We start from the raw sequence: 15,053 nt of genomic DNA, 5'->3' as shown, positions 1-15,053 counted from the left end.
CTCATGGAATAGATTATCAATGCCCTTATGGGTCTCCTCACCTTCTGGAATGCCAATTATCTGGATATTTGGACATTTGATGGTATCCAGTACTTCTCGCATATTTTCTCAAATTTTTGTGCCATTTTCTCAGTCTTCATGGTGGATTTTTCTAGGCCAGTCATTTTCTCTTCTACATCTGAGATTCTATTTTATGAATGATCTAGAAAGAAGTTGATGAGTTCCAGTAGATGAGGAAATTCCTGCAAGATCTAAAAGAGGAATTACACACTTTACAAAAGACTCAAACGGCACTGCTAGATATGAAGTCTATAATACAAGAAGTCAAAATCTCCCTTGAAAGTATTAAAAAACCTGATTTTAAATAATTAGTTTATAAATATACTGTAATTTGAGTATCCCTTATCTGAAATCTAGTTCAACTAGAGTGTTTGAGATTTTGGATTTTTTTGAATTTGGAAATATTTGCATTTTCATAATGAGATACCTTGGAGAGGGACCCTAGTCTAAACATGAATTTGTTTATGCTCTTGGATACCTGATATACATAGCCTAAAGGTAATTTTATACAATACTGTTAAAGTGTTTTGACTATAACCAAAAATGTGAGAGCAGGTGTAGAATTTTCCACTGTGGCATATGTGCTCAATATGTTTCAGACTTTGAATCATTATTTTGGAATTTTAACTTTTGGATTAGAGATGCTTAACCTATATAATACTTCATTATTACTAATAAAAAAATCCTTAATACCATATACACAAAAGTAACTTAAAATTCAATATAAAGCCAGGTACAGTGGCGAATGTCTATAATCCCAGAAAGGGTGAGACAGGAAGATTACAAGTTCAAAGCCCGCATAAACAATCACAGTGATAACCTGACTCTCTCTCTCTCTCTCTCTCTCTCTTAGCTTACAAGGTAATCATTTCAATATGTGAACATTTCTCCCCAGTCCAGTTGATCAAAATATAACAATACTACCTCCCTGTCTCAACAATACTGTCTCTGTATTCCTCCTCCAAATGTTTTTCCCCAGGTCCCACTCCTCCACACACACCACATCTGGCATTCACACCCATCTCTTGTGTTTGTACATCCTTTAGCCCGTCAGCTTCAGTTATAGAGTGCAAAGACAACGTATATATTAAGTGGGGATAATATACAGTTTTTAATTTTTTTTTTTTTACTATAGGGTGCATGTGCTCACCAGAAAGAGAGACAGAGAGATAGAAAGCGAGAAATCACTCCCCCATGGGGGGGCGGGGGGGGAATGGCCATGTCACAATTCTTTCTCCTTCATTTTCCTCTTGGGATCTTGGGTGCACATGTACATGTGCCCGGCGTGAGTTTAAGCCACAGGGTCTGGGACTTGAACCGTAGTTAACTACATGGGAGTCCAGAGACATAGCCATTACGCTAACCGCTGGTCCCAAGATAATATACATTTGACATGTGGTTATGCAAACTTCCAAGAGGACTTTCTTTTTTTAAAATTTTATTGGTTATCATTATTCTCTAATTTTGACCAGAGACAGAAAGCGATAGAGAGAGTGAGAGTGAGAAAGCAAGCCACCAGGCCCAGGATTTGAACTGTGGTCAGCCATGTGGGAATGTGATTCTATGAAGAGTTAAACCCTGGCTATTTCTCTAAAACACCCAAGTTTCTATTACATGGTTTCAAACCTCAGAACCCTCTACCTTCCATCATGACTGCCTGCCTCTCAGAGTTATATTAATCTTCACTTGTATTTGAGGTGATAAAAATAACTAAGCAATGAGAAATTCAGAGGATTATCTCACCCAGAAAATTAGCTGAACCACTTGAAATCCATTCAGTTCTAGAAAATGAATTCTTTAACTATCCTAATAAATAGAACCTTTTATGTATTAATACAAAGTCATCTCAATAACACTAGGTTACAGAAAATCAGAACAAAATTTGCTAAATTATACTCCAATACTTTTCAAGTTAAGCACTATGCATATTTATTGAGCTCTTCCTCTATTCCAAGCATTAACCTAAACTCTATGGGAGATGAACAGTAAACCAGCACTCTGATGGAGCTTATCACATAATAGAGAAAAATACCATTTAAGACTAGAATTAGAAGTCAGACACAATGTGGTAGAACAGAAAAGAGCACTTTTAAGTAAAGACAATTGGGTAAGATTTTCTAGGTGAACTGCTATTGAGATGTATTTTTAAAATGGATTTATCTTCTGCCCCCAAAGGCTTACTTAATACTTCTGTGGTTTCTTGCATTTTCTCCGAGGACATGTGACTCTTGTACCACTATGCTTCTACTCATCTGTCTTTTATGCCTTTTTTGTTGTTACTATATTTTTTATTTCATGCTGATGGCATAATCATTTAGAAGTCTCACTGTTTAAAAGCTATAATCACATTATATTAAAAAAAAGAAGAAAACGACGAATTGTCCTTGATGGGGCCAGCAGATGGCGTGGTGGTTAAGTGCAAGACATTCCCACATGGTCAACAATGGTTTGAGTCCTGGATCTGGTGACTTGCTTTCTCACTCCCCTGCCCTTCTCTCTGTGTGTCTTTCTCTGGCCAATTAAAATAAATTAAAATAAATGATGAATAAAATAAATAAATAATTTTAAAAATTAATTTATTAAAAAAATTACATGCATTCAATCACATTATTTAGCCTACAATGTGAACATTTCAATATGTGAACATTTTTCCCCAGTCCAGTTGATCAAAATATCTTCAACAGATAACACCACACCTCCCCATCCCGTTAATGCTCTGCCTCCGTATCCCTCTTCCAAATGTCCTTCCTTAGGTCTCACTCCTCCACACACACCACATCTGGTATTCACACCTATCTTTTGTGTTTGCACAACCTTTACTCAATCAGTTTCAGTCATAGAGTGCAGACACTCGGTATATATTAAGTGGGGACATACAATATCTCTCCTTCATATCCTGGCTTGCCTCACTGAGCAGGAAATTTTCCTTATTCTTACACTTTCTATCAAAAGCCAGGGTTTTGTTGGTTTTTATGGCTGAATAGTATTCTATAGAGTGTATGTGCCACAGTATATCCCTGTTATAAAACTGTCCTAGACCCACTGTATGGATGCTTATAACCCAGAGAAAAGCTTACATACTAACTATTGGCTTGCAGTAATTCCTTAGACACACTGCAAACAGAACCACGGCATTTAAAGTCTCATCTTGTTCAGGAGATATGGGGTCTTGTTTAATCTGATTTGAGTGTCCCTGAAGCAGAGACACTGCTATGGCATTGGAAAGTAGGAGATATTGCTACTTGGAGAGTGTCCCCCAGTGGGTGAGAGAGACATATGGAAATATGGAGGCTCCAGGAAAACTCATTAAAAAATGAGTAGACATCATTGTGGCATTGGCAGATATTTGATATCTACTGTTCCTGGCTCCAGGGAACTTGGTCTGGTTGCTCAGAAGCTTCATATGTTTCTTATAATGCCTGTAGAGTTTGTATTTTACAGGTCCTCAGTATACTTATCTCCATAGTTATCTGCTGCTTGGGCATACATAGCCTCTGAACTTCAAGATAAACTGTTGGAAGTACTGCCTGGGCTTGCAGAAGGTTGTTATATGTACAAGGACTTACTTAATTAGTCCTCTCTTAGAGAAATAACAGCTGGTCAACCTGAGAAAGTTCTTTATTTCTTTACATTTTTCTTTTATTTTTCTTCTCGAGACTGGGGAGTTCAGGAGACGATCCATCTCCAGTGGTTCTTTATTCCTTTGTAATACCCTGGGCATCATTTTGTTCAGCACCAGAGGTACAGCTACTATCTGGCTGCATCTGCCAAATGGGAGATTGTGTTTTCAGTGACAGAGAGTTTCCTTCTCCCATTACTCTCCAGGGCATTCTGATTCTCTGAAGATGGCTTGGACCTCTCCTGGCTGCTCAGGTCTTTTGCTGGATGCATCAGAGGTATTAATAGGGTTAGAGTGTAACTGTGCATTATGTTGCCTTTGGGTAAAAACATCTTCGGCCCCTTCACCTGTTCTGAGGGAGGCTGCCAGAGGTTTCTCTTCCTGTTTAAGGCTTATCATTGCTTTTGGATTCTGTACAGCCCTCCTTGAGTTACTAGGTGAGTCAATATGCTGATGCTCATTTTCATTGGCTGTACCTTCCTTGAAGAAAAAGCTATACATATGGAACCAGCATTTGGAATAATGACTATCTTGCTGGACTTCCATGTAGTTGACTGCAGTTTGAGTCCTGGGCCCAGTGGTTTAAACTCATGCCAGGCATGTATGTGCGCATGCCCAAGATCCTGAGATAATGGAGACGGGATTTTGGCACAGCCATCCCCCCTGGGGGGGTGATTTTTCACTTTCTGTCTCTCTGTCTCTGTCTTTCTGGTGAGCGCACATGTTCTATAGCAAAAAACCTCCCCCAGAATTTTTTTTTGGAGAGCTATACTTAGAAGGATCCCTGTCCATGATGGTGCTGCTTTCAGAAAGGCCTTGCTTTCTTGCCAGCCCAGAGGATGAAGAAATAGAAATTCCTTCCCACCGGAATCCTTTTAGACTGGACAGATCAGGCTCCCCATCCAAGTTCAAGATCACTTATTTATTTTGAACCAGAGGTACCATTTCTATGGCAAGTTTGAGTAAGCCTTTACCCAATTCTTGCTTTTTCTTGGATACTTGCTAAATGTTATATTCCCATTTGATGTTTCTCTAAAATACATTTACAATCTGCCACAGGGCTGACTTAAGCCAAGATTCATTCTCTGTCTCACTCCTTCGATGACTAATATTGCAAATATAGCATGCCCTATTGAGATTTGACCCAGGAAGTTGTGTTCCAGTTTTGTTCTTCAAACCAATGTGCCCAGTTAAATATCTCTGGAAAGAGGCAGCTTGCTTAGCTTGGGCAGGAGAAGGCCTGAGAGCTGAGTTATATAACTTTTTTGAAGGTCTACATCCAAGCTAGTACTCTAAAAGCCTTCTGTTTTGTAAAACACATGAGATTTAACAGTGCCATCAACCTAAGCATCTTCTAGAGAAGTTTACAAGTCTAGGAATAAGCCAGGCTGTTGACTAGCTGCAGATGTCATTCATAATTTGAACTCCTTCTGGGAACGGTGGCATTACATGCTAATATGGACAATTTTCTGGATATTTTCAGCATTTAGTTATTCAACAGTGTCAGTGTTGCAGGATAAAGCATCTGTTAGTTGGGGAGCCCAAAGTTAAAACTTTTGCTCCATGTATTTCAATGTCAAGTGTCTCTTTTTTAAAAATTAATTACTTAATTTTTTATATACATTCAATGACATTGTTTAGCTTATGAAGTGAACATATGTGAACAATTCTCACCAGTCCATTTGATCAAAATATCTTCAACAGATGTCTGTTCATCACTTTTTTTCTGATCTGCTTACCTGAAACTCATTCTTCAAAGATCCTTTCTCAGATTCTTCTACATTCCTACTTGCTTTTGCATAGTTCACATTTCTTTTAGAAGTGCCAAGAACTAAATTCTGCAATGACTCCTCACACTGTAGGACCGCTTTGGCTTTTTGTAATGTATCATTTAAATGATCATGAGGTTCCTTTTGAGTGCCAAATGTACTTTTACTCCCTTTCAAAGCATGAGGACATGAATTATACAATTTGGGTATGTCAGAAGCCATGGTTATTTTCTTAAGTGGGAATGTTTGAGGGATCTGAGTGTTCTCCCTGGGAAAAAATTATTTTATTGTTTTCTAAAAGATTCTTTGACTTCTGCTTTTGAGGAACTGAGTTAATGACTGGAATTGGGAAGAGTGGGGATTTTAATGATGGAATTTTATTTAAGTTATGCTCATGTTGATTTTTTTTGTGTAATGAGGCTATTTTTCATCTCACAGGGAGCAACACTGCAGTCAAAAGTAGCTTTGTGATTAAAAGATCCAGTATGTATTTTTCTTTTTTTTTTTTTTTTTTCTGTGTGTGTGTTTGTGTGTGTGTTGGGGAATTATTCATTTGATCAGTTTGGGGTTCTTGTATTCCTGTGATCAAACTAAAATCAAATAAAGGGTTATTTATCATTTCTGACTTGTTACCAATGACTTCTTTCAATACTGGTTATAAATTCGGAGTCTTCTGGGAAGGATAAGGAGTCTAGTGATAGGGCTTTTCCCTTGCTATGCTGCCATTCTTTCCACTGACATTGGAAGCTGTCTGTTTGGTTTTTCAGCTGCTCAAAATTGAAGTCAAGTAAGCCTTCTAAAGAAAATCACTTGTAAATGCTCTATCCTTGGCAACCATATCAACCTTGTCATTTTCCTTTCACTGCTAATCATATCTGTCTTAATTGTATTTGCTTGACTTTTCATATTTCTTATTCCATAGCATATTCATGTCTTCCTTTGACAATCAGAATTTCTGTATCTGCTATTATGCTTCCAATTGATGATCCTACTATTTGAATGCCAACCACCTCCAGAATTACTATAGTTGTGAAACCAAGAAGAGGAGCCTCCTGCATCACCCTGAGTGTCCTTTTCATCTGCCATTATTCCTCAAGAAATGAGGAAAGTTGTTTTTCTTAGTAGTATTAAAGCATCTTTTTTCCATGTCTGATCATACAGTGGAGGTCCATGATGACCCCATGCTGGCTGATTGTAACTCTCTCTGCCTTGGTAAGGGATTGGGCCTTCTCAACTCAACTGGGGTCACCTGTCATCAGAGTTTATTTCTTGACTATTATTGGAAGGTTCATCTTATTGATTTTGTTCTTTTTATTGTTTTATTAATGGAATGAGCTCCTTGTCAAAATAATCTCTTCTTTCTCTCCTTTTTCATCACATTCTCTTTCCTGGGCATCAATGTTATCTTTATGCCAAACAAACAATGTGGGGCTGAAATGTGCTTTTCTATATGCTGACAGACCTACTTCTGTGGCCCCAAACACTTGGCACTCAGGACTACTCTCCTTGCCCTTTAGATTCTCAAGTTCCTGTGATGCAACCTACTCCACATGTGTTCATCCATGTATTTTAGCTGTATGCAACTTTGCACAATATGCATTTTCATTCTCATGACATATCTCATAGTAACCAGATATGAAGCACTCATTGTCACACATTTACAGCAGACCCTCTTATTCCAATCTGCCAAACACCTGGTAAGGGAGCTCCATAACACCCTAGATGACTCCTTTCAGATCTGGGTCTGGTGGCCTGCTCCAGACCTGCTTCCCACTGGCACCACTGCTGCCTACACCACCAGTATTCAGGCCTCAAACTATTTCTAAAAACCCAAAATGAAGGAACCCTCCCAAATTTATTTTATGAAGTCTCCATCACTCTGATCCCCAAAGCAGACAAGGACATAACAAAAAACCACACACACACACACACACACACACACACACACACACAAACAAGCAAAAACAAAACCAAAAACTACAGACCAATATTTTAAAGTATATAAAGAATAAATACTGGTACCAGCATTATTTATTAACCATGGCATAATGGATATATCACTGGACTTCCACATAGTTGATGGAAGTTCAAGACCTGGACCCAGTGGCTTAAAACTCATCCCAGGCACATGTGCATGCCCAAGATCCAGAGAGGGAAATGGAGAAGGTGTGGCCACTGTAGTGTGGTCAACTCCCCTGGTGGGTGATTCTTTGCTTTCTGTCTCTCCTCTCTGGTGAGCACACATGTCCTATAGCAAAAATCTCTCTCTTAAAAAAAAAAAAAGAATAAATAGTAACAATGATTTGAAATTTTCTATATGTACTATGCAATTCTAGTCATAACAAAAGACATCACTTAATTTTAATCATTAGCAATAGTACATAGATATGTTCAGGTGAGAGTATACCCCCAAAATTGTCTTTAATGGGAGATTTGTAACACCAAATAAGTTTGTAAAATTAGAAATAAAAATAGAGAAGCAAATAGTGTGGGATACAGGATACAACATACACGTTTCTATATGCCAAGCATGTCTTTGAGACAGAAGCCAGGAGAAGCTGATTCTATTAATGGGAATGAGTAAGTCAAGAGTAAAAATGTGATGGATTATCACATAATTAACTTTCCTTGAGTATATAATATTATTGCACCAGTATTATCTACAAAATTAAAGAACTCTAAGGAGTAGACAACCTACCACCTATTTCTGTAAATAAAATTTAATTGAAAACAGAAATGCTCATTAATTTCCATAGGCTCTCATATGCTTTCCTGCTACATAGCAATAGAGGTGAACAGTTACATCATAGTCCTTACATTGTGCAAAATTAAAGATATTTATGCCCCACCACTTATTTAATAACAAACCATTCCAATGACGAGCCTTGCTGTAGTGTGAGCTGTCTGCGTCTGAAAGGTTGTGCTGCAGAGACCCCTAACTCATCCCCTCCCCCACTCAACTTTGAACTCTCAAGATCACCAGGAGACTGAAGTGCAGAGTCTGTGTCTCATCACCTCCCACATGCCTGTGAATTCTAAGACCACAGCATTTTCTGAAGCATGCAGTGTGTAATGCATTGCATGTGATCCCTTCTGTCTTCCACAGTTAAAGTTCAGCAACTCAGTCCCAGGCATATGTGTTCTCTAGAAATGGGGAGGACTTTTCATCCAAGTTCAGTGACAACAGTCCAGGTTTCTTGCTAACATCAGGGAGGTGGAGCATCAGAGAAATCACCAATCACCTTCTGCACCCTTTCAATGCTCAGAATTAACTCAAAGAACTTAGTAAGAAACATAAAAATCACCAGAAGACTAGAAACCATCACAGAGGCACAAGAAACATGAGTGACCAAAAAAACAATCTCTCCCCAAGGGAAAACATCAATTCCTCATCATCCATAGACAACACAATGGAACTTTGTGTCAGATAAACAAATCAGATATTTGTAGTGATAGAACTAAATGATATGCAAGAGAAAAGAGACAATGAGCTCCAGGAATTGAGGAAGTCCTTTCACTATTTGAAAGGAGAAATAGACGCCATAAAAAAGAACCAAACAGAATTGTTAGACATGAAGACTGTAATACAGGAAATTAAAACCTCCCTTGAAGATATTAAATGCATATTAGATCATGCAGAAGATTGAATCTGAAATGCAGAAGACAAAACCTCTGACCTGGAAAAAATCATCAGAAGGTCTGAGAAAATAACCAAGAAAAATGAGGACCATATATAAAAAATATTAGATACCATTAAGCACCCAAACATCCAAATAACTGGTATCCCAGAAGGTGAGAAATAATAAGGGCATTGATATCTATTCCATGAAATTCTGAAAGAAAACTTTCCAAACCTAGAGAGGCAGGCAAAGATCCAGACACAAGAAATACAAAGGAGAAGGGAAGAGTATAGAGAAGGATAGCAAGAGAACAAATAGAGCGGCATGACATTAGTGGGACACAGAAATGGTTTATTACCCGTTGATGATAACATGTATAGTATGCTCAATTGGACTGTTCTGAGAAGTATTTCATGTTGGCTAAATTCTATTTACAAGCCAAATGATATATAGTGATTGAATGTTTAAAAAATAATGAGAATAAATAATAATTAATAATAATCTGAAAAAAGACAAAAAGCTATTTGATAATGATTTGGATAGTAATGTCTTTGTATTGACTGATATACATGATTATCATGCTGGAAAAAGAGATGTAATAAACTGTAAAGATACATGTGACTAAATGTAATATAAAAATTATAATACTAAATAAAAAAAGAAATACAAAGGACTCCAACTACGATCAACTCAAGGTGTTCTCCAAGGCACATCATAGCCAGATTGACCAAAGCCACTAAAACAAGGTACTAAATTGACAAGAGAGAAGCATCAAATTGCTTACAAAATGTCAAGTTACTTACAAACCTTTGTTCCTTTCTCATCAGAAACAATGCATGCAAAGAAAGAATGGGAAAAATATATTCAAAGTGTTAAATGAAAAACAATTTCAATCAAGATTACTATATCCAGGAAGTTTATCTTTCACATGGGGGAAAAAAAGATTTAAAAAAATTACCAGATAGACAAAACCTAAATTATTTACCAACTCCAGACCAGCTGTTCAAGAATTTCCTAAGGGAGTGCTATACTGAGAAAACTAAAGTCAGACAGACAGATAAAGAAGAACATAAAACAATCAAGAAAATGGCTTGCTTAATGATAGGAACATGTCCGGAAATATTGAAAATAACATTAAGTGTTAATGTACTAAATTTGCTGATCAAGAGATACAGAGTGGCTGAATGGATAAAAAATCAGAAATCCTCCTCTATCTGTTGCCTACAAAAAATGCACCTTATGGATAAAGACATTCATAGACTAAAAATGAAGGGCTAGAAAAAGATATCCCATGAAAATGGAAAACAGAAAAGGGCTGGAGTCATGATATTGATTTCAGACAAAATTGACTTTAAGACAAAAACTGTAATAAGAGACAAAGAAGGGCATTATATGTAAAAGAGCTAATTCCTCAAGAAGACATACACTTATAAATATCTATGCACCCAACTCAGGAGCACCTAAATCCATGAAGGAAAGACTGCTAGAGCTAAAAAGACAGATAGGTTGCAACCCTATAATTGTTGGGGGTCTCAGCACCTCATTATCTCCCTTAGACAGATCTTCTAGACAAAGTATAAGCAGAGATACAGGACCTAAACAACACCATAATTCAAATGAACTTGACAGATATCTATAGAACTTTCCACCTATGATGACAAAATACACATTTTTCTCACACCTGCATGGAACTTTCTCAACGATTGACCATAAGATAGGGCAAAAATCAAGCCATTGGAAATTCAAAGGCATAGAAAATATATCCAGTAAGTTCTCTGACCATGATGGAATTAAACTTGATATTAATTTCAAGAAAAGTCCTCAAAAATACGGAAACACATGGAAACTTAACAACCTATGCCTGAATGACTTCTCAGCTACCAAATAAATTAGGTCTGAAATAAAAAGATTTAGGGAAACAAATGACAGCATATACATGAGTTTCCATAATCTATGGGACACTGAAAAGAAAAGTCATAAGAGGGAAATTTATAGCAATTAGTGTGCATAAGAAAAAGTTGGAAAGGTGGCAAATGGACAGCCTAACATCATGCCACAGGGAATTGGAAAAACAACAACAACAACAACAAATGCCAAGAGAAAAGAAATAGTAAAGATTCAAGGGGAAATAAATGAAATAGAAAATAAACTATACAGAAAATAAATGAAAGCAAAGATTGGTTCTTTGAAATGATTAACAAGATGGACACACCATTAGCTAGACTGATTAAGAAGAGAGAATGAAACCAAATAAATGAAATATGTAATGGATCAGGCAATATTAAAACAGACACAATGGAAATATGAAACATCATTAGAGGAGACTAGGAGTGACTATATGCCAGAAAACAATAGAACATGAATGTGATGGACTAATTCTACCAAGATTGAGTCAGGAGGACATAGAAAGAACAGACCCATAGCAAGCCATTATTTTGATCCAGTAATAACCTCCTAATAAAAGCCCAGGCCCCGATGTCTTAACTTCTGAAATCTATAAAATTTTAAAAGAAGAGTTAACTCCCATTCTACTCAAACAATTTCTAAAGACCCAAAACGGAGGAATCTTCCCAAATTCATTTTATGAAGTCTCCATCATCCTCATTCCATAAACAGATAAAGACATGACAAAAAAGGAGAACTACAGATCAATATCTCTGATAAACATAGATGCAAAAATTCTCAACAAGATATTTGTAAACTATATCCAACAACATATAAAAAAGATTATTCATCACGACCAGGTAGGCCTTATTCCAGGGATGCAAGGACTGTTCAATATATGCAAGACCATAAACATAATACACCATATTAGCAGAAAGAAATATAAAAACCATATGGTAATCTCAGTTGATGTAGAAAAGGCATTTTCCAAAATACAACAGTCCTTCATGATTAAGACTCAGCAAAATTGGCATGCAAGGGTCATTTCTCAACACAATGAAAGCCATATAAAGCCATATATAAAAACCTATAGCTATCATTAATACTGAATGGGGAAAAGATGAAAGCTTTTCCACTAAAAACTGGTACTAGACGAGGCTGCCCACTTTCTCCACTCCTTTTCCTTTTAAAGCTGGAAGTCTTAGCCAATGCAATCAGAAAATAGAATATAAAAGGCATTCAAATAAGGAAAGAAGAGTTGAAAATATCTTTATTTGCAGATGACATGATTGTATACATAGAAAACCCAAATATATCCATGAAAAACTCAAAGTAATAACGAATACAGTAAAGTGGCAGGATACAAAATTAACATCCAAAAATCTAAATAGCATTTCTATATATGAACAATAATCTGACTGAGTTAGATCTGAAGAAAGGAACCCTTTCACCATAGCCACAAAATGTGTAAGATACTTGGGAATAAACCTAACCAAGGAAGTCAAAGACCTTTACAAGGAAAATTACGAGAATTTTTAGAAAGATATTGAACAACACATGAGGAGTGGAAAGACATCCCATGTTCTTCAATTGGAAGAATTTATATAATCAAAATGGCAATTTTACCCAAACTAATCTACATATTTAATGCAATTCCTATTGAAGTACTGGAGACATTCTTCACTAGTTTATAAAAGACAATTATAGAATTTGTCTGGATTCATAAAAAGACCAAATATTGTCAAAGCAATCCAGCACTAGAAGAATGGAGTGGGTGGCATCTCACTCCCTGTCCCCAAAATACACTATAAAGCTGTGAAAATCAAAACAGCATAGTATCAGCACAAGAATAGACAAGTGGAACAATGGAATAAAATACAGACTCCAGAACTAACCCCCCAAATTTAGCAGACAACTGATTTTTAACACAGGATACCAGTCAATCCAGTGGGAAAAGGAAACTCATTTTAGCCAATGATGCTGGAAAAACTGGGTATATACCTGTAGAAAGATGAAACTGAATCCTCTTCTTTCACCAGTAGTAAAAATCAACTCAAAATGGATTAAAGATCTCAACCTAAGATCTCAAACTATAAAGCTACTGTTGGAAAACACTGGAGAAACTCTGGGAGATATAGGGATAGGCAAAGACTTCTTAAATAAGACTCCCAAAGCCTAGGCAATAATTCCCAAAATAGACAATTGGAATTACATCAGATTAAGAAGTTTGGCACTGCCAAGGACACAGTAATTAGTATGAATTGACAACCGTCAGAATGGGAGAATATTTTTGTATACTATGGTTTAGAAAAGGGATTGATAACCAGAATGCACAGGGAACTCAAGTGGCTTACCTGAAAAAAAAAAAAAAAGATAAACTCAATTAAAAGATGGAGAAACTAGTTGAATAAAAAACTCTCTTAGGGGGACCATCAGTCAGCATAATGTCTATGTCACTGGATTCCCATGTAGTTGACCATGGTTCAAGTCCCAGACCCGGTGGCTTAAACTCACGCTGAGTGTGTGTGCGTGTGTGCCCAAGATCCTAAGAGGAGAATGGAGAAGAGGGAACTGTGGCATGGCCATACCCCCGGGGGATGATTTCTCTCTTTCTGTCTCTCTGTCTCTTTCTGTCTTTCTGGTGAGTGCACGCGTCCTATAGCAAAAAACTCTCAAAAAATAAAATAAAATCTCTAAGGAAGACATACAAGCAGCCAAAAAGCCTATAAAGCAATGCTCAACATCCCTCATAATAAGGCAGATAAAGATTAAAGCCACAGTAAAAAACCACCTAACCCTGGTCAGAATGATGAAGATTAAAAGTACAGAAAATGATGTGTTGGCAGAGTGAAAGATGAACTCTCCTACACTGCTGGTGAGAAAGTAAATTTCTCCAGGAACTGTGGAAAACAATATGGAGTGTCCTCAAAGACTTACAAATAGAACTACCATATGATCTAGCAGTTCTACTCCTAGAAATCTACCTAAAGTACAGGAGAATGCTCAGTCAGAAAAGCGCTTGCACATCAATGTTTATTGTGGCATTATTCATAGTTGCTAAGACATGGAATCAACTTAAATGTCCACAAAACAGATGAATGGGTTGAAAAAGTGTGGCACATAATACTCCATGGAATACTGTTCAATCATAAAAAAAACCCCACAGGACCATGGCATTTGATAGAAAGTGGTCGAATATGGAAGTGCTGAGTGAAGCAAGTCAGAATATGAAAGAAAGATATGCATATATCCACTTAATATATACTGATTGTCCTCACTCTGTGGTAGAGACTGAAATATTGGAAGACATAAAAGCATAAAAAATAGTTATGGACACTGGAGACAGTATGGGAAAGGGATGGGAGAGGAGAAGGGTATATGGAAGTAATTTAGCGGGAGAAATGGAGAGATAAGATATATGTGGGTCATAGTAATGGTTTAGTACTTGATGAGAATATGTATAGTAGTCTCAACTGGACTGGTCTGAGGTGCATTTTATGTTGGATAAATTCTCTTTGCAAGCCAAATGATGTATAGCTATCAAATGTATAAAAAAACCTAAAAAATAGCAAACAGTGCTTTCAGGTGTAAGTAGAAACTTCAAAATTATACCACATTCTTCAGTAATATAATTAAAACAGCAATTTATCTAAAAATAATTAAATACAAGCAATAAAATTCCAGTCAAGATCCAAAAGGTTTTAATTTAATCAAACTGTTTTCACTGTTCATATGGAAAATTTATGAGAATAGTGACAAAAAATGAAAATGTACAATGAGAATAGTCTTGTATTAGTAGGTGACATGTTACATACAAAATGATAGACATTAGGGTATTGATGAAAGTTAGGATATTTCAGGAGAACTAGGTAAAGTTATTTTTTTCTTAATAGAAATAAGAGAAATAATTTTCTATTAGGCTAAATAAATAAGTCATGGGAATGTAAGATTTATCAAGAGGAAAACCCAGAGGAGAGTAGAAAAGAGATCTGGGATGAATTTATTTTTGGCCACATGGAATCACAAAAGAGACCAATGAAGATTTTTTTTGGGGGGGGGACAGCTCCATGGCTCCTGTGATCTAGTCATTTTTGGCGCAAG

General features: G+C 36.7%; 1 protein-coding gene and 1 pseudogene across 1 annotated transcript in view; one reads left to right on the top strand and one right to left on the bottom strand.

The window, feature by feature from the left end:
• Nucleotides 1-15,053, top strand: part of LOC102501634 (vomeronasal type-2 receptor 116) — a 48,952-nt gene that overhangs the window by 30,337 nt on the left and 3,562 nt on the right. The gene's annotated exons all lie outside the window — the stretch shown is intronic.
• On the bottom strand, nucleotides 3,141-7,065 carry LOC102499144 (zinc finger protein 106 pseudogene; annotated as a pseudogene).

The sequence above is a fragment of the Tupaia chinensis genome, unplaced genomic scaffold (assembly GCF_000334495.1).
Source record: "Tupaia chinensis unplaced genomic scaffold, TupChi_1.0 Scaffold142285_1, whole genome shotgun sequence".
NCBI lineage: Eukaryota > Metazoa > Chordata > Mammalia > Scandentia > Tupaiidae > Tupaia > Tupaia belangeri.
This window is presented reverse-complemented; position numbering and strand designations above follow the sequence as displayed.